Source organism: Sturnus vulgaris, chromosome 1 (genome assembly GCF_052056855.1).
Source record: "Sturnus vulgaris isolate bStuVul1 chromosome 1, bStuVul1.hap1, whole genome shotgun sequence".
In the NCBI taxonomy this organism is placed as follows: Eukaryota; Metazoa; Chordata; class Aves; order Passeriformes; family Sturnidae; genus Sturnus; species Sturnus vulgaris.
The window spans coordinates 123,387,894-123,408,953 of record NC_142243.1 but is presented as its reverse complement, the minus strand read 5'-3'; the positions used below and the strand labels follow the sequence as shown (position 1 = coordinate 123,408,953).

Genomic DNA, 21,060 nt, shown 5'->3' with positions numbered 1-21,060 from the left:
CTCACACAAGTACCAGTGCTGGCCTGACAGGAGCTGGGATGGATGTGCTCCCTGCAGTCCCTGTGGAGCTGCTTGGCATCCTCTGGCAGGTAGAGATGGCTGCCCTGGCACAGAGCAGCAGCTGGCGTGGGATGTGTGGGGACACCTCACAGCAAAGCTACTGCAGGAAAGACAGGCAGAAAAATCTCTCCAGTGCATAGGGCTGGAACAGCAACATATTTTGTTCATGATAAGACTCAGCCCTAGCGACTTGAGTTTCAGGCAAATGAATGTATCTCCCTATATAAACCAAATTCACCTGCTGTCACAAAGAGGAAGCAAACAGGGTAGCCCAGAATACAAGAGCCATGATGACATCTAGCAATTTCTCCTAACTTTGGTGTGTGATGAGGAAGCTAAATAGGTGTGAGAAGTACAGTGGTGTGAAGAATGGGGTGCCTGACATGCTGGTGTGTCCCCCTCAGGGTTCATGAGCACGGGCCAGGCAAATACCTCACGACTAATGTTGCCACTGAGGTCACAACTTCTAATAATTTCCCTTCACTTCCATACTCTCCCCAGAGCGTCTCACTATTGCTTCCTGGATTTCAGATGCATGCTTTATCTTTGAAAGAATAAACAAAACAGTGGGAGAAGGATACACTGTTTTAGAGATAAGGTGATTGAGTGTCTTGGAAACCTTTAAACAAAACAGCAGAAATTCTACCAAACTGCCTATTGGTTTAATTTACTTCGTATTCTGGGGCTGAGAGATTTCAAAGTCAAATGACTGTAATGAGCCTTTAAAATCCATATTTGGGTAGATAAACAGATAGTGCTGAGCACTGCTCTTGTCTCCATCTTGTAAGTGACAAGTAAATGGCTTCCAGGAGTTGAGCAACCACTCACTCAGGTAAACAAGTCAGTGGCTCTGGTGAATATAAATACAAAGTGGGAATGAGAGTTAGCTCTGGGAAAGGCCCTGACACACACTTTCTGCCTTCACATTTTCAAAATGAGCAGTGGAAACAGTGTTGTGTCTCATCCTCCTGCCCTGCAATGTTTGATTTTGCCTTTAAAGCACAGAACTAATGAAGCTTAATAGAAAAATATCTAAATTAATAAAGGCTATTGGCAGAAGAGAGAGAACCTTTTTGGGCTCCAAGTTGAATAGAAATGAGCACAGAGACATTTTGCTAACCAAGCTGTGCAGCTAACCACAAAGACTGTGAGGTGCTACACTTAAAAAATGCATTGTAGGGGTTTTCTCATTTTTCACATTTAGGGACAAGCCCAGCAGGACAACACTGGTGTGCGGCCAGGAGATCACTCTGAAATCACACCAGAACTACACAGCAGAATTAGCATCACAGTCTCTGGGGAACAGCTCCCTTTTGGTCAAAGTATTTTACAGACAGGTTGCCAGGAACTGAAATCCAGTGGAAACAGCAGTTCCCAAACTAGGACTCACCCTCTCTCTGGGAAAGAAAGGGGGGTATGAGAGACACTGGCAGGGCTGCAAACTGAAATGAGTGGCTGTAATCCTGAATGCTGGATGCTGAATGAGCTGGAGAGGAAAGGAGAGAGAAGGGTCATGAACGGTAGAACTCACTTGGGAGAGGGGCATAGGAAAAATAGTTTGGGAAATGCTGAAGCAGAAGCCTTTTTTTTTCCCAAATCCCTTCTTTTCCATTGTTGCTTTCTTGAACAAAAGCAGCCCATGCAAAGACAAGGGCTTAAAACTAAAAGGCCTGACACATATTTCCTTGTCTCAGTATCAAATATCTCCTGCGATATTTACAATTCTTATACCATAAATAGAAATGCTTGAACACAGAGCTCATTTCCTGGTTTCTCAGAAAATGACATCCTCTTCCTTCTTGCCAGTTTCCCACATCTCTCCGTGCTTAATGCTGGTGGCCTGCCTTTCCCCACCATTGTACTGGTTCTCTTTTCCAGCAGCCACAGCCTCACATTCGGTAACCTTTGCCCTTCCATTTGATCAGAGCCAAAATGCCACCTTTAGAAAACTAATGCACCAGAGAAAATGGAAATATGAAGCTGGGCAATCCACCATGATGTTATCTTACCCTGTTTCCACCGAGGTTTATTTTCTGGAATACACCTGTTGATTTTAAATTCATGAAAGATTTTCTAAAAAAACTGGAGCGTCTTAAAAACCCAGGATCTCCTTAGGAGCAGAATCCCTTTATAAAACTGAACCTCTGTCAATATGTTAAATTTGAGGCAGAGTAACTATTTACTGAAAAAGAATGGTACTTTACCTGCAGGCCTCTTTGAAGTCTTCTTGTCATTACTAGAAATTTCACTGAATTATCTTCCATCCCCCAAATCAGCTTTCTGCTGACACAAGAGAGCTTCACCTTCTTTTTGATCCTACAAGTGAAGCCATGTGGAAATGATTGAGAGTGACGTCACGAGTTCAGCATTATGATTTAAATTTAGGATCGAGCAGAAGGAGGGGAAAAAAATTACACGCATCCATGATTACTGTGTTTGGGTCATTCAGACGTAGACTTAAAAAATAAGGTCTCAGTGAATATGGAATGTACCATGGAATCTTTTAATAGGAACTACTCTTTGCCTCTATCTATCTATCTATCTATCTATCTATCTATATACATATATATATATTCATGTGTCTCCAAAACTTTGGCTTCTTCACAGTCTTTCATTGTTTATGTGACTTTTTGATTGCTGTTGTCAGTACCAGAGGTAATAGTATTTTGGTGATGCTGTATGTAAAATAAAGTTTGGACCTTTCAAAAGGAGAAGCATATGTTCCCGTAAGTTCCAGACCCCTTTTATCCTCACAAATTGAGTACCCAGAGATTGAAAAACTTGTGACCACTGAGTTTGAAACACTCACAATTACTACTAATTAATGTAAAATTCAGGTAAATGGAAGGTGACCTTTTTAGAACAAGCATTTATACAGAGAAAAAGCTGATAAGTAAATCAAGGGTCAGAGAAAACAGCTTGAAGGGACAAACTTAAGGAAGTCTATATGTTTAGCTCATTACAACTAAGGGGACTGGCCAACTTTGAACCAGGAGGCCACCAGGAAGAAAGATCCTCGGTTCCCCAGCAGAACTGGGAGCAGTACTAGAGGCTGGTTCTGGAGGTGGAATGGCAAGGTGGTACAATCATGGTTTCTGAGCTCCACTGAGGTAATGTTCCACTGAAACTCACTACCACAAAAATACCATCTCCACATGTCATGAAGAATACAAGTGGCCTCTTTTAGGAGACTTGTATTAGTCGGTCGATTTTGCTTTATTCTCTATTTTTATTGCATTCACAAAATCACAGAATCATTAGGGCTGGAAAAGACATTGAAGACCATAGAGTTCAGATCACAGGAAGCTGGGAAAAATGTGATACACAGGATTGTTTGTACACTTTAAATTGTAGTAACTTGGAGAGGCTGTGGGAATATAGTAATTCTATTCTATTCTATTCTATTCTATTCTATTCTATTCTATTCTATTCTGTTATGTTATGTCATGTTGTGTTATGTTATATTACATTATATGTTATTTTTAAGCCTGAAGAAGAGTTTTCCTTGAAGAGGTTTTGTCAATATGAGCAGTGAGAGTTGAGGACACAACAGAGCATCCAGAAGCATCATAGCAGGAACAAAAGTGACATGAGACCTATACAGAGAAAGTTGAAAGTTCTTTGAACTTCCAAGCAAGATAATAGATACATATGTTTTCTTAAATAGAGGTCAGTATCTTTTGCCACCAATGAAAAATGTTACTTTCTCATCTGTGATTCAACAGTAAACTCATAGTAAAAGTATACAAATATTTCTCTGTATGTAAATACCTAGATTTAGATACAGTCTCTGACTAGCAGTATTCATTAAATCTCCCTTGTACCACACACATACCATCAGCAGATAAATTAATGAGACAAAAATGTTCAGCCTCAAGCCTCATTTCATTGTTTAAGCTTTTATTTGCTCCTCCAGGCATATTCATGTCAATGTCTTAATAAGGCAAGGACAGCCATTTCCATGCCTGAAAACACGTGCTCAGACTCAGGAAACAGTGCAAAAGTGGGATAGGACTGGTATGTTTTCTCAGGAAAGAAGTGTGGTAGTTTCTTATTGTGCATCATGAGCTTCAATCTGCAGTTAACTTTGGCAAGTAAACATACATTAGCCAAAAAAAAAAAAAAAAAAAAAAAAAGTAACAAACTAAAAGTGCCTTTGGAAGTACCTGTTGTAATAATTCATAGCTGATATTGTTGCTAACATGCAAAAGTTTCCTCAGAGTTTGCTACTGCAGAGCACAAGGTGATTGATTTACAGTTAGGATACTGATTAATCCATCTTGCTGCATTTACTGCATTCTCAAGTAGTCCTTTACCTTGATCATTAAAAAACTTAAAGTAAGATATGGTCTTTATGAAAACAATGTCCAAATGGAATGATTCGGGAAAAGGTATACAATAAGCACAAGTTTTAAAAAAAAAGATACTTATTATATATCATATATTGTATGTGGTATATTGTATATTAACAATAATATGGCTATTTGTATTAGTGTGACTATCTAGTAAATATAAAAGATGGCATGCAAAATTTTTTGCCCCTTTCCAGGCACCTCTTGGGACCTTTAGTTAGAGACATGAGAACCTGTCAATCTTCAGGGCCAAAAGCTGGGCATAGGATGAGGTCCCTTCTCAATCTGTGCTGAGCAAATGGAAACTCTCCTTGCTGGAATTGCAGTCCTCCTTCAGTGGGAATTTCCATATGGTGTCAGCCCAAAGCAGAGCATGTACTGTGTGTAGTTGCTTCTGCAGAGTGAGAAGTTTCCCGGAACTCTAAGTCCAGGGCCATCTTTACTCTGCTTTTAAATCACCATGATGGCACCCAGACTTCCTTCTTTGCCACCAGTGTTCTTCCATATCTACCCTGTTTTCCTTAAGCTCACCAGACCATAGGTCTCTGATGGACCCACCACATTGTGTATCCCACCTGTCCCTGGGCTGTAGCCTTGAAACTATTCTAACTGCTGTAGAGATTTAAATTGAGCCATGTATTTTCTAGGACAGAAATTCCATACTTCTTTAAAGTCATCCAGTGAAAATGAAGTCTCGGAACTTAGGCATTGACTTCAAGGAGGATTTTGCCTGGGTATGCACAGCAGAACTGAGCTATTAACTGATGATAAAGGATAGCTCTTTCAAATATGGTTTTTACTTTGATGGTTTTTTAAGGAGGAAGTTAAAAGAATTTAAAAGAACATTTAGATTCAACGATCAAGTATTCAAGGCACTTAGAAGTTCTCAAATTAAGGTGTCATTTAATAAGGCATGGGTCACATACAAGTTTAAGGATATAGTTGAGGAGAATTCTGAAGAGAATTTTGAAGTTTCCCAGATTATCCTAATTCTGGGTGAAGTCATTTGCCTGAGGTTTTGTGTGGTTTCAACAGTTTTGGCACCAGCTATCTGGTTTTATACACATATTAAAAAAAAAACAAACAAAAGGAATATTGAAAAACTGACAAAACCTTGATGTTTCCCAGAAAAAGTCTATAGCAGACCTGGACTCCCTGAGTCCTAAAATAAAATTCAGTAGGATATAATGTTGTTTGCATAGCAGCTACTAAGGGATGGAGAAGAGAAATCTACAATAGCTACTTATTTCTTAAATAAATTCAGCAGTGGGACATTCACAGCTATTGCACTTTAAAAATCACTTTTCTATTTCTAAGCTATCCCAGTGTCCTTTGACCCTCATCAATCTCATTCATTTACCTTGTCTGTTTTGCATGTTTATTCCTGCCTCATTCAATATCATTCTGTATTAGCTATGCAGCTTTATGTATTAGTTAGGTTGTTTCTTCCTCCTTAGTCTGGATTGTGGCGGACAACGTGTTAAATTAATGCACAATCTTTTTTCAAGTCTAGTAAATATCAAGTAATGTCAGGGGAGATCTGCACCTCCCTTGCAGCTCTGGGAAGGTACACAATCGACCCAGCTGACATATCAGAGCTGTATGTGGATGGAACATATTCAGTGCACTGGAATTTTTTGCAGTTCTGCAATTTTCAAATAATACCTCTGCCAGTTGCAGATAGATTTTCAAGACGATGTAGAGGAATAAAACATTTTTATTCCTTGTTGTCAAGTGTAGTCCCTTATCAAGAATATTGTTTTGTAAAATTAAACATTGAAGCCGAAGCAAAACTGTTTTTTTCAGACCCAGCTGGTCTAAAATGGGTCTAAATGGTCACTTACCTTTCTCTCGTCTATTGCTTATATCCCTGTTTCAAGCTGCACAGCATAGCAATTTTTAAGCTGGTATAGTAGATTTCAGGTAAATGATGTAACCAGCAGGCTTTTCTCACATTTCCATGAGAACAATTCCAGGAGATAATTTGTTTGTTCTAATGTCAACCAAGGAAATTTTCATTTCTTGGCCACATGTAGCCTTGAAAAGTGTACCTTCTATAAATACAACCAGTACAGGCTAATATTAGCAGGAACAGATTGAAATAATTCTTGTCATCTCAACAGAAGACTCAAACAGTCTTTACTCTTAAATGTCTGAATATCTAAATTAAAATCCTTGCCTCTCAAACACTTGTGTATGTGGGTCTTTAATCTGCTCCCATTGAGCACTTTCCCCTCATCTTTTCTACTGCTGCACACTACTTCAAGTTCTTTATAGAGGGTCGGTATGCCATTTCATAAGACAAGAAAATGGTATACTATGGCCATCTGTGTTTGTTCCATGATAAACAGGAGGGTTTTAACTAAGATTTTTGTAATTCAAAGGAAATTCTCAGCTGAAAACACAATTAATCTCCTGATGCTGGTGACATATAAAATAACAAAGGATGACCAGTCTCTGTTCTCTTTTGGACACATATAGGTGCCATCTGTGATGCTCTGCTAGCTACTGGTCTAGAGAAATCAAGAGCAATGGTCACCTAAAAAGTGACTGCACTATGTGTGGTGTCACCATCCCTGTGCACTTTGGGGACAGGCTGACTGAGCTCTCACAAGTGGGGTGTGCCAGATGTCAAGCGTGGAAAGAAGTAGGCTGTTGCAATGAGAACCTTAAAGTCCTGCTTATCTTATTTGAAGTGAGTCTCTCTAAACATTGGGAAAGGGAGAAGGAGATGAAGGGAGAGGGAGAAAATGAATCCTTCTATCTCTCGTATCAGTTTTACCATTTGTTTAATAAAAAGATGTTAAAGCACAAGGCACTTGATTTTACAATTTTTATATCACACATTCTTTGGGAAAAACACTGCAAGACCTACAAGTTTTTGGGAATAATGTAGCCTTATCTGGAGAAAAGTTGGTCTGTTTATGCTGTGTTTTGTAACCAACCACTAATTCCCTAAATTAGTTTCCAGTTAACTCTCTCTTTGTGTAAGCATGTAATGGGCTGCTGAGTCAAATATTTTACTGACTTCAATTTGTGCTAAGTATGCTAGTCAAATGCTGTGGTGATGTGCATTAAATGAGTTGCAAAGGAGTGATTGAGTTATGTAGTCTCCCCAATGGACCGCTAATAAAAAACTTTATACCTTATGAACCATCATAACTCTGTATATGCCACATGAAATAAGGTATTAAAATGTTTTAGAGAGCTTTAAAATTTTATTGGTGCTTTTTTGGTATTGCTCCACCTATAAAGCTGGACTTCCTTAATTAGTGAGGACCTACGCTCAGGGGGAAAAAAATGTCTGGGAAATACTGGACCCTTTAAATTTTAAGTAATCCAGCTATAGTTAGTTTTGCTACCATACAGTTAATGAAGTATTATTAGCCAAGTGGCCATCCATCCTAGGCAGAGCATTCATACAGGTTAGTCAGTACATTCATTTGGGGTTTCTGATTTAATTTCAAAGTGAATTAGGTTCTTGGTTTAGAGGAATTATTTGACTCTTCCCAGGAATAACTGCTGCTCAATAAAAGATCACTGCATATAGGAGTGTTATTAGCTATTCTATGTATCATAACAGGAGCCACTCAAAGTGCTGCTAGCTGCCAATGAATGGGTCAGCAATTCTCTTGTCAGAAAATATTTCTCACAGAAAGAAGCAGTTGGACATTCCAAATAATTTAAAACTTACTGAGGAGCACGTTAATCCCATGTCCCAGAAAAATCAGGCATATTTTTTGCAAATGCCGACTTCCCAGTTTCTGGAAGTTTGGCTGCTGGACATGTGCTTGAACAGAGCACTGGAGCCCTACTCACTCCTGAATGAGGCCTGGAGCCATAGATGTCTGTGAGGATCTGAAGTTTAACCCTTTCTTGCTGCTGTAATTTTGTGCCTTGTCAATTACCCACTAAAACACATAGATTTCTTAAGGTGTACCAAGACTTAATTATGCAATTATGCTTACCTTAATGCACAAAGTTTATGACCCTGAAAGCCACAAGACAGTTTCTGCTCTACAGGTCCATGACTGGAGTGAGGAGTGGGCAAACAGCAGTGGCAGCCCCTGCTGACAGGGAGCAGCTGACTGGGGTGAGGCTGTTAAACCTGGGAAGTTTTAGCTAGGACCACTTCCCATGGCAATACCCTCACCCCACAGCAGCACTGTTGTAGAAGCTTCTCTTGCCTCTGACCTCAAAGCTCCATCTCAACTTAATGTTGATCTTAAAATCCTGTAAATGCTGTTCAACCACTATGCATTTAAATAAATGTAGCTATTTCTTTTCTTTGCTGAATCAGCACACTACCATGGTCTCAGTAACAGCTGCTCAGACTCCTCTTTCCTTCTGCCTCCAAGTTGTTTTCTTTGGCTAAACCAGAAAGGCAAATTCAGGGGAATGGGAAAAGGTACAGGACACTCATAATGCTTTCCTAAAGCTTTAAATTGTGTTTAATGTCTGTTGCAGAGAGCAAGAGATGACTTCTCATGGCTGTGTCTGCACCAGCCCCTCACCCCCTTTTAGGGCTGAGATGTTCCAGAAACGCTGAAGTGTCACTCAGGTTTTCCAACACTATGCCATCTGAAAGGCATCCAGGGAAATGCTGAGGATGTTCTCTTGCTTTGGATACTGCAGCAGTGCAAACTGCTTCCAGGAAAAGCTACTAGGACAGCAGGAGCAGGACTCCAAACAGGCCTGTCAGAGGCTACACCTGCACTACAGCTGGTGGCTGCTGCAGAATGCCAAATAAGTTTAATATTGCTGCTAAGAGGGGGATGGTGCTTACTGCAGCAGTGAGACACCAGGACCTGGTCTATTTGACTGCTGCAAGAAGTACTTCACTATTATCAGTACAAAAGATGGAACACGGTCAGTAACTGAACGTCAGGACCTGAGAATTGTTTAGCACAAGTCTATTGCTCTCTGGATCTCTCTGAATATCTCTGTAGGAGAACCAAACCCAGCAAGTTTTCTGTGAGATGATACCGATGGTATAAGAACAGAAGTAAAGCATTTTTAGTAGCAACTAAAAATACCAACGTGTATTTTTAAGATTTGTTGACAAGGCAATAAGGATGTCAATCCCTCAGTCCGTGACTTTGCACTTATCCAATATGCATTAGCAGAACAAACGTGATTTGAAACATCTGCATCACACTTGTGGAGGGTCAGCTGGACACTGACATTTTTCTACATGCAGTTCATAAGTTTTCCCTTGAAGCCCCTTCCAGAGAACATCTTTAAGTCAGAGGTGAAAAGGAGAAAATGGTCTCTTAAAAAAGAGTTTAGGAATGGCTTCCTTAGTCCATAGCATAACAAGAAGCAACGCATCATAGACTTCTTTAAAACAGAAATATCCCACACTCAAATAAACACCCATATCCTGTTTGCAGGGTAAGCCAAAATTTCATTTTTCTTTGTCCCAGATCCAAATTACTCATCTTTTTCTGGGGAAAAAAGAAATTTTATAATTAAAGTATATGTTCCCTCCTAAGAGGCCCTTTTTTCAGGCCAATGAAGCTGGGCAGAGCATCGTGTGGTGGATCTTCCCTGCCTCCAGCACACATTCCTGCTGTAGTTTCAAGTGCTAAGCTGGCATCACTTCCTGAATGTTCTCTTCTGCTCTGCTCCTTTTGCTGCCTGGCCCTCTGCCTCTTTCCATCTTCCTCTCTCACCTTCCTCCCACACTTGCCTTGTGTCAGAGTCTGTTATCTGAGAGCTTTAACTCACCAAAACCAGGAGAGAAATGCCCATGTTTTTGCTGTCTTCCTTGTCAGCCTGGGAAACTGAGCTGTCTCAGCCAAAATGCTGCCAAATTGAAGGGGTGGGAGAATGTGGCAGAGCGGAGGCAAGGAAGGAGATTTGTGAAAGGCAAGCAGGGCCTTCCCCTTTGGTAGTGGTAAGAAATGTGCCTTAACTCCACTTCCTCCAGGTCTGTCACCATCAGAATCAGCAGTGAAGATGGAATCATGTCCCCACTGGATTTTACACATCTTCTGCTCCAATTCTTTAACCATGACAAGGTCTCAGCTTCAACAAGGAGCTGCTAACTGAAGATATGTCTGAGTGCCCAGGAAGCAGCAACATCTTTTTTCAGTGTTCTCTCTAGAGTTACTCATATTTCACAGTGGCTCCATGGAGTAATAACAGTATCTAGATAAAACACCATAGATTTTAAGTGCACACCTGAGAGCAATTATGTTACCCTTTGCTCCCAAGTTTCCTCAACATGCCAAACCTTTCTAGCTGCTTTTCTTTCAGCTGCCAGCACCACAGGCAGCTAACAGAGCCATAGGCATGACAAGGCATGTGAAGGCATGACAAGACATATGATGAACTTACCATCACCTCCCATTTTTAACTCTGCAAATTCAGTATGACCCCCATCATTGTTGAATATCATTTGGAAAGTCAGTGCACAGTTAACTTAAGTGATTAATCACATCTAAAGGCAGAAAATCTAAGTCTGTATCACCTATAATCCTAATTATTTAACTGCACAAATACAGACAGCAAAAATGTAGATACCAGATTACACAGCATCTATTAATACATTCCAAGCCTAAACCAGAGTTGCCCATGCTCTTGAAAATTATAAAATAAAAATGATTGTCCTTTTTGTTATTTTCTTTCAGAACTACAAGGTACTTTGTGGAAAGTAAAAGTAGTGAGCTAAATGAACTAATTTTATTACAGCTAAAATGCACCACATATGGCCATAGATACTTACAGATATTTGGGAGAAAGCTCCAAAGGGAGAAAAATTAATTTAGAAACCTTTTGTAATGGAATTTGTTAGAGAAGTGTAAACTGACTTTCACTTAACAAATCCATACAAAAATACGATGGGTTAAAGTTTGATAGTTGGCTGCAAAGTGACTTCAGTGCTTTTAAGGTATCTGGCAGCCCATAAATAGGATTCATAAATGTTTAGGCACCCCAGTATCTCCAGGTATCCTCTGATTCTGTCCAAAGGACCCATTTCATGCAAGATTGCCTTTCTGACATTAGACAAACTTACTACCTTTCTGCAGCTCAGAGTTCTGGTTTTCAAGGCCTTTGGATATTTGGAGATCCTGTTGACATCTTTGGCTCTTCAGCACCGCCTGTCACCACATCTTTCTCCCATTGTGGATCTGTCAGAATGGCTCTGACCCTCTGTCAAATTACGCAGAGGGACCACAGGCTAAGTGGGTAGCACTGACAGATATGCACTGATGTTGATCTCGCTGGCAAAGTTAAGAACTATTTTTAACTTCATTTTTAATATCCACAACCAGCAAGAAGTGAACTGGAAAGTGAGTAACCTTCTCCAGTAACATTAAGGGGTTATACTCCCTAAGATGCTTTCTTCTTTTGAAATGTGAATACATACATTTGGATGACTTATAATACCCCATATGTGAGCTCAAAGTTGAGAGCATCAGTAAAACCATTAAAAGTGTCTAAGTGCTTTCTTGCATTCTTTTGGCAACTGTCCTGCAATAAAGTACCTTACCTTGAAGTAATCTCCCTTTTACGCATGGGGACCACCACTTTGGGAGGATGGAGTCACTCAGGGAGAGTGAAAGCAGTACCAAAGCCTAAGGCCAGCTTAAGCATATTTGTATATTTGCATATTTAAACAGAGAAAGGAAAGGAAAGCATTCCCCCACCCCCCCTTTTCAGTGGCTGTCATTTTGAGCATGGGTAGAGGTAGGATGAGGTTAAAAGTTCAGGGAAGAGAGAGAACACAGAACAACATCCTATGCATTCACTGGAACTATGACAAGGGGCTTAAAACCCTTCCCACGTATTGCCACATACAGTACTCACCGCAAGCTGTCCCCTAAACTGTCTGGCTGTGGTTACAGCTCAATTCTGAGCCAGGAATGGGGTAGGACAGTGCTGAGCCCAGGCAGGCTACTGTGCTTCCAGCACGCTTTGCTGGATGGATGAGACCTGGCATTCCCAATTAGGGCACTCGCACAAAGCGGCGGCCAGGCCGCGGCATTGCCATGCAGCCCAGCTCCGCAGCGCAGGCTCCCGCTGCCAGCTCCGAGGTAAGGACTGCAAGCCCTGCCCGGAATTTGGGTGCAAAAACCACGCGGGGATTTATACTTATTTCCTGTACGCACTCTCCTCCTCACAGGGAAGTGCACACGGGGGTTTCTGTACAGCATCATATGGGAAGAATGTGGAAGGACGGCTGGGCTCTCCCAGGCTGGTGAGGAGCTGCCATGAGAAAGCAACATTTCAGAATGGAAGGAGTGAGTAACAGCGCCTCAGCCACAGCAAGCAGTGTCCCAGCAAGGCACGGAGATGCCTGCCTGCAGAGCCAGCAGGTATTTGGGATGGCTGGTAGTGGAAAAGGGATCTGCTTTTACTTCGCTTGTGATGGTCTCATCCTTTATTCTGATACAGCCAGAGTAGATTTAATAATGGTCATCAAAAATAACAAGTGATTTCATGCAGCAGACTTTGTTTGCGGCTAAATGACACTGAAACACAGGATTAGACATTTAGTTATCCCCAGATTTGCTAGCCTTGATGTTCTGAGGTTAGAAATAAAAGAATTAGCATACATTGGGAGCAATGGAGGACAGAATGTACATTCTGTATATTCCTGAGTTTCTACACTCCCACTTCTAGCAGCACAAACAATAACCCCAGAATCCCTGCCTTTTATTTCTTCTTAGTCTGTTTGTGAGGAAATTTTGATTTCAGCTACTGTCAGGGATTTGTATAGTATCATACTTCATTGGATTAATCTAATCCTTATCTCAAAATTTTTGCATGGCAGTACATAGCTGCTGCCACTCAAAGCCTTCTTGCAGCTATCAAGAAAACTGCTCTGGGCTCATGAATATCACCAGCTTTGTGGATCACTCTAAGAAGCCTCATATTCTAGAGAATTCTATTAAAAATAATTTGATCACTTTCATCTACAGCTCCTCACCTGAAAACTCCTAGATTTTACTTTATCTGTTACACAGCTCCATGATGTCTTTACCAGGTAGAGAATCTGCCAGAATTTTTAAGAAAATCAATATTATTGAGGTTTTTGTTCATTGATAAGAGGAGATCTGCTGTGCTGAAATAACAACAGTAAGCTTCTAACAGGTGTTGTCATAATTGTTCCTGCAAGCAAAGACCTAATTCATATGATAATCTGTCATCGTCTGGCATTTCATCCTAAGTGATTTTTAATGCTATATTGATCTCAACTTCTATAATTGGCCTCTTCTTCACAGAGAAAGGGAAATAGGAGGTTTTGTTTCTTTCAGCCTCTTTTACTATCTGGTATATGCTGCCATGGAATTTAATTCTCTGTAAATTAAACCCCAAAAAACAAAACCCAATCCAGAATCTACATTTCTGGAGTCTGAATAAAATATAGTCAATTTGCATTTGATCTGGGAATCCTTATGTAAACCAAGATTCCTTACTTGACAAAATAAATAATAAGTGAAGAAATTGAAAGGCTTTAATTTTCACATCTTTAAAAAGCAATGGTTTGATTCAAAGGATGTTACTCCCCATAATATCTCAGCCGGAAAAAAAAAATATAAAGTTTTGTCAATTAAAAAAAAGAAAAAATTAAAATAAAATAAAATAAAGATTAAAAAGATAAAAAAGAGATGCTTGCAGGCTTTTGTGACTATCTGAACAGTTGTATTCTAACCTATAAAAATCAGCAGCCACAGATGCAGCAGCTAAGTTAACAAAGACTATGCTGCTCTGACCCTCATCATCCCTGTGCATCTGAAAACAGAACTCAGAACTATAAGGTTACTGCAATGTGGAAAATGGCAGGCAGTCAGCTCTTTCACTAGACTTAGCAAAATTGTAAGAATAAACAAAAAGAAAAGTAAAAACATGTAACCAGTACTTTGCACATGGATGGGGGAGAGAGGAGAATTTTAGGTCATCTAACAGCTAATGTAAACTACAGGGTGGATTCCTTCCAGAACTAAGCTTGTGATTACATTAATCAGACACACTAGAGCTAATGCTATACATTACACTTCCAGGATTTCAATAGCAGGTTAGAGGTACAAAGGAGGGAAACAGTCCCCAATATTGGGCACACCATTAATAGAAATAAAGAACAGGAACATAATTGCTGAAACAGCCAGTCGGCTGAACACCGGGGAAATAGTGAGTGAGCAATTACCAGTTCGTAATCGATGTGACCATTACCCTCTTCTCTTTTACAGCACATCTTTTGCACCTGGCACTTCAGGCAAACAGCAGCTGAAAGAGAACTCTGTAACATGTCCATAATAGACTGCTCCCCTGCCTTCAGGAGCAAGTGGCCATTTCAATGGCTGCAGATGTTTGTGCAAGAATGGACACTGCTCTGTACCATTCTCTGGTAATGCCGGAGTCCTTGTAGTCAACAGCTTGAGCTCTTTAATTCAGGATACAGTCTTTTTGCTAAAAGGTCTCAAGGAAACACTGATAGCTTCTGCTTCAGATGTTCTCTGCAGACTGTGTAAGGGATGTGTTGGTTTAGAAGGTCACATTGATGTCCTATATTTACTTACAGGAAAGGCCTTCATTGTATTTTTCTGATTCTGTCTGCCTGAATGGATTGCATGTTAGCTGTGCAGCTTGCTGAATTCTGAACACAGAAAAAAACCCAAGTATGTTATAACTGGTTCTCATTAAACTGCTAAATGGAATACTAAAAGGTAGCTTAAAATCAGGTGCATTTAATAAAGTTATATTTGAATTGGCACATGCATGGGTCCCATGTGTTTTTAAGTTCGCTAGTGTTGCAAGTTTATCATGTGTATTACCTATGCTTAAATGTTACTTCTCTCCAATAAAAACAGGCATCATTCACAATTTCTCTCAAACATTGCTAAATCCATGACCCAATTCATTAGCTAACCGTTTGAGGCAGCCTAACACACCCATTGAATTTACTGAATCTTGGAAAGTGATTTATGCCTTTAGATTAGATATGGGTTTGGAAGATCAAATAAAACCACACAGGGACATGAAGGGGAGATTTTCTGTAGAAGATACATTTTTAGTTTGAACAGAAACGTACAGAGCATTCATTCACCACAGTTCACTTTCCTTCTTAAGCCTGCAGAGGTCCAGAAAATAAATCACGGGGAGGAGTTTCATCCGTGTAATTATATAAAAATTCCACATTGAAGAAAGCTGAGTGATGGGATCTGCAGTGAGAAAGAGTGTTTTCACGTTTGTTCACCAAAATTCCTTTGGGAGAGAGCACAGAAACCTCTGTGGCTAGCAGACCTGGGAATCTCCCAAGGACTCCCTGCCCAGGCCAGGAGGGGAGCTGGAACCCATCCAGGTCTGCCTCTTCTGATTCTCCGGATGTGCTGTTATGAATCAGGCACGGGCATGTCCTAACTCTGACACAGATCCCAAAACAGATCAGTGTTCCAGCAAGGCTGTGTAATACTCATTCATAACCAGACAGCCTTGGACATAATTAGTTGTCCCTGTAAGTCTGGAGACATTGCAGTCCTCAGATGTGACAGATCTCCTGGAGCAGGAATTTTACAGATTTGCCTCACACTGCCCTTTCATATTCATAGTCAGAGAAACCACTGCTCGGATCTGAGACTTCACCACACCTCCACAGGACTCTGTTTGGTTGCTTACATGGAAACACAACAGTAGGAAACTATTTTACGTAATTTAACAGTGAGAGAGAGAGGAAAGGAGCCAGCATTGCGGGATCTTCCAGCACTCTGGACCACCATCAGGTTGTGCCTAAAATAAACTTCTGCCACCTCTGCTTTACAAAAGCACTAACACGCAACAAGTTTCTACCTTTCTTTATTCAGGAAGGAAAGGAAGCTGAAATAATTTATTAGAAATAAAAATTTATAAGAAATTAAAAATTTATGAGAAAATTTATAAGAATTAAATTGATTAGAAAAAAGAATGTGGATTTTAATAAATTATCATACCCATGGTAAGATAAATTTATGCTTGCAAGGGCTTCAACAGATGTTTTTCATTGTAATGGCTGAGATCCAGAATCTTTCTACATTCTTATTTTCTTTCCTCAAACTGCAATAAGACCAGAGGTCACTCCAAATTCTTTTTGTGTGTCTGTGTGTGTTTTTTTGCGTAAAGAAAGTGGACATATGTAAAAAAAAAAGATTCCCTCTAAATAGGAAAATAAATCAGAAATACCACAAACCAGGACAAACTCAGATTTTCTGAGTGATGCAGACATTTGGAAATAAAAGCCAGCTGAAACAGTAATTTAGAAAACATCGCAACTTCTTTTGAAGTGAGATTTCTCAATGAGGAAAGCAACTTCTTTGGCTCAATGAAGGTGCAGTGGCACCACAAAGCTCATGCCTTTCCCAAATACTTTTGAAACCCGTACAAACTCATCCAAACCAAAAAGGAAAAAATAAAACAAGATATTTGACTCACAAACTAGCCACTAAATGTCAACTGGTTACAGAATGCTCCACCTGCCAAGGCTGAAATCTAGGACAAAGATCCCAGAGGGGTCACAGTCCTGCAATTCCTACTCAAACCAAAAGCCTGTTAGCTCTAACACTCCTCTTAAAAAGTGAGAAAATACATATATTATGCAATCAGACTAGAGTAGAATATTTTTTATGAAAACAAGATGTTTGTAGAAGGTGCCAGGCTGCTGGTCCCAGAAAATAGAAGGCAACTATAGCTGAGGCAGAAGTAGGACTTGCTTGTTCATCAACCTGCCGTGACCTGAGGCCAGGACAAAGAGTTCAGTCTCGCTGCCTGCTTAAATCCTGGGCTCAGGAGCTTTCGTAGCCACTAAGGGTGCTAATTAGAGTCAACTGTGGTGTTGACACATGTCTACTGGGAACCAGGAGGAGACCAACCTCATTTTTACAACAGCATCGCACAGAAAGAGGTTTTGGTTGGTTTGATTTAACGACTTGATTAGAATTTGAGCTGGTAATTTACAAGGGATGGGTGTTGTATCCACTGCCAGCCCTCTAAGCCAGTCAGCTTTGTATAGGATCAAATTCATATAACAAACCAGACTCAGCAGTGTCATAAGTGAGGGTATGAATTTTGTGCCAAGTGTAAATGAGTAATAAAGTGGTTACCAAGTAGTATGTCTGCACACTGATTTGGCATTCCCTGTGTGTGCAGAAGCAATTTGGTATGCTATGGGGACAAAATTCAGTCCTGGCATAAATCAATGGGACTCACATCTATTGAACACCAGAACTGAAATAGGACTCAAAGGCATTTTAGACAGCATAGGAATTAGTGATGGGAGGGAAATGTGAAGGGCATATGGATGTGAAACAGCACAGAAATGGAAAACAGCAGGAGAGAAGCAAGGAGACAGGAGTGTAAAAGGTGAATAGGACTTTCTCTGTTTTATTTGTTGTTCCTTTTCTTCAATTGGAACTTGAATATATATTGTTTCTTTCCTCTGCCTCCAAACTATGATATGATAAATTGATAAATCGTATAAATTTATTATGATAAATTGGGGAACAGCTTGGAAACACTTAAAAGCCTTTTAATGATCAGTCGCACACGATGAGTAACAATCATTCAGGTCAGTTCTGAACAAGATCCAGAGACTTCTGTGGAATTTCCATCTGCTTTCCACAAAGACCTACACGGGAATTTGGCCACCAAGTATTCTTGAACCCACAGTGTTATACTAGAGGTGAACTGAGCCCAACACATAGAGGTTTCCAGACTTAAGTTTTCCACAGCAAACAGACCCCCAGCTGATAAAAGCACCGTGGCACACACACCGAGACACATAGAATAAAGGATAATGCAAACCTGGGTGAAAACAGTGGACCACTAAGATGTCAGGCTGGTTGCTGAAAGCAGGCATGGTTTTACCAGTAGCTAAGATGATCCAATTGCAGCTCATTTTGCCAGGCACACTTGCACAGCAAACAGCGAGGGAGAGCTGCATGTCTCTGCCAGCCCCCAGTACAAACTGAAGCATTCCTAGCAGTGTTTACTATTGCACTGTGCAGGCCTAGAGCAGACCAGAAAACAATGGTGTATGGTATTGCCTAACAGGTTCCAGATTATCCAAATAGTTTGTAAGTGGGCATGAGGGAGCAATGCAGAAGTTCTGCAAATTGTCACCATACATTTCAGACATTTATAAGCTCTCAGGTGTTGATCACAGTGGTTTATTTATATACTATGTGAACAGTGTTAAGGCTCTTGGCACTAGCAGGAACAGAAAGCAGATTTTTTTGGTTATTTACTGGTTAGTTTTGTTTCAGACTTGCTACTGGTTCGAGACAGCAGGTTTCCATATTTTAATAAAATCTTATGGCACTTTTGAACAAACTTCCACTATGCAAACCTCTACAGACATTACAGGCATGGCACTTGTCTCATCATTATGTATAAATGCATTTGGATTATCAAAACATGATACAATTTCTGAGGCTTCCCAGAATAGGAAACAACACAATTCAGAATAAAGTATGAGTATGTGAAATCTCCACTGTCAGCAAGCTGTACAATTTCACTGCACATTTTTTTATGCACATCATCTGCCTTTTGTTACTAAACTCAGTAGGATCTAATTTACTGTATTCAAATCACATTTAAATTAAGTATCACAGTATCTGATCACAGTATTTTGTCCACAGCATACTGAAAGGATAATGCTTATAATTGATGTGGTAAGCCTAAATTTCTTGCAATTATTCACCTGTTTGATCAATGTCCACCCACATACTGTCACTCCTTGTTGGAAGTTTTATCCACATATAGTTTGTGAAAAACACTTAAACCCACAAAATAATGACAGGTTTTATCCCAGTGCAAAAGCTCTTTTCTTCTGCATTACTGCAGCAATTTGTAGAATAAATTGAAATTGCTCTTGTGTTCTTAAAATCACTCAGATATAGGCTTCCAAAGGCCATCAGAAACATAAACAAACATATCACAGCACATCACCATCACCCACCAAAACACTGGCTGCTGGTATTTATGAATATTTCTGTGGCAACAGGTAAAATTGATAACCAAAAGTGAAATGATGATAAATACTTTCCATTGATATATGGACCCATAAGAATTCTTTTAGATCCTCTGAGAACATACAGTATGGAAACTCCAGGGGCAGTTCATCTTTCTTGTGGACTACACTTAGCAGAATAAGGCTGATGAGATTGCCTTTGATTAAGCTCAGGACATATACAAGCCAGTTTCAAATAATATCCAGTATATCTACTCCTGCTACAACTCCATCAGAGGAAAAATTCTGGGTTAAATGATATGTTATCCAAACACCTGCCTGAATTAGAGACAGCTAGGTTAGAACATGCACTACAGTAATCATACATTTTTAGCTCATTAGTCTAGGGTAAGGCTTATGCCTGAGCACACAGTAAAGCATGTGCATTGTCAGAACTGGGGTAGGAATTCTTGCAGAGCTGCCTATACATTCTTGCAGGCTCTGTACATTCTTGGCCTTTCTTAGCAGTCATAGTGATACACAGAGCCAGAAGAATTTGGGATGAAACATCCTGCAAGATCCTTCCTACCTGGCTCAGTTTTGCACAGCACAAGTTCTGTGCAAGAGTGGACGTGACCCACCTTCCAGTCTCACAGGCGGTATTAAAATTCAGTCAATGATGGATAGGACAGGGGTAAGAAGAAATGGATTGGCACAGAATTATGTTTATCCCGTGGCATCCATGCATTTCATTCAAGATTGAAGCTCGGCAGCTGTGTAAATTAGCTGTTGAAAGCAAAATAATTTGGTGACCAGCCTTGAATCCAGTGTCCTTAAGCATACAGATGTACTTACCACACTATCATTTGTTAGAGAATGTCATAAAAAGGTGAGAATTCAATATTTTAAAGCCCATGCACAGCATTTTAATAAAATATTCTGCCAATCATGCAGCAAAGGTTCAAGCATCCCCTTTAGATCAGACTAGATTTACTCAAGGCTAATGGTTTCTTTTCCTTCACCAAAAAATGTATGTATTACAGGTGTCTTGAGAAGTGAGTTCCTGGGTCATCAGATTAATTACCTGCACCCAAATCACTAAATGCCTTAATGTGCACACTGTCCCTAAAATCAGAAATATTTTTCCTCACTCCATCTTATTCCAACTGTAGGTTTTTTCCAGAAGTTGACTGCTCAGGTTTACACGAGGCTGTTCATACCTGGCAGAGAGCAGTGAAGGAGTGTTTGTTAGAGTTAGATCAGCTTTAGAATACACAAAGCTATGCCACTGATAACTGGGGCCCACTAGGATGTGCTGAAAAGAGAGAGAAAGGACAGCAACACACACAGACCTCTTTGGGGGAAAAAGGCCAACTTTATTGTATGGACAGCTCGTATTTAAAGTGTGTTATGTGCAGCTAGGACAGGACAGTAGTTCATTGGACAATTGGGAAAAACATCCTTGGGACAGTACCTCAGGATGTATCCCACGGGAAAGACACCAAGTGTTAATCTTTATTATGAATTCCACTCTGTTTTTCACCATGTTATCACCTTGGGAGACTTCCTCCCTAACTGAAGCTGCAGTCAGCTTGTCAGCCTGGGAATGGACCTGAGAGTCAGGAGAAATCCAGGCCTGGAAAGAATTTCCAAGCTGTAGTTCCCTAGCTCTCTAAATGTGTGTGTCCACACCAGGTAAGACAGCCCAAGAGTGAAAAT

The 21,060-nt window shown here is 40.2% G+C and overlaps 1 protein-coding gene and 1 long non-coding RNA gene across 7 annotated transcripts in view; one reads left to right on the top strand and one right to left on the bottom strand.

Moving 5' to 3' along the window:
• SULF1 (sulfatase 1) overlaps nucleotides 1-12,341 on the bottom strand; it is a 147,740-nt gene extending 135,399 nt beyond the window's left edge. For 4 of the 6 annotated variants that reach the window (XM_014883523.2, XM_014883520.2, XM_088176055.1 and 1 more), the window contains exons 1-2: nucleotides 12,228-12,337; nucleotides 2,265-2,376 (exon numbers count right to left, since the gene is read on the bottom strand). The gene's annotated coding sequence lies outside the window, so the exon portion shown is untranslated. Of the gene's footprint in view, nucleotides 1-2,264; nucleotides 2,377-12,227 lie in introns of all 6 variants that reach the window. The other 2 variants (XM_088176087.1, XM_088176082.1) reach the window with 1 other exon arrangement.
• LOC148225497 (uncharacterized) lies at nucleotides 12,325-15,135 on the top strand. The gene is made up of 3 exons (XR_015807677.1): nucleotides 12,325-12,454; nucleotides 12,544-12,736; nucleotides 14,612-15,135. It is a non-coding gene; the product is annotated as an uncharacterized LOC148225497 (long non-coding RNA).
• Nucleotides 15,136-21,060: the final 5,925 nt, after the last annotated feature.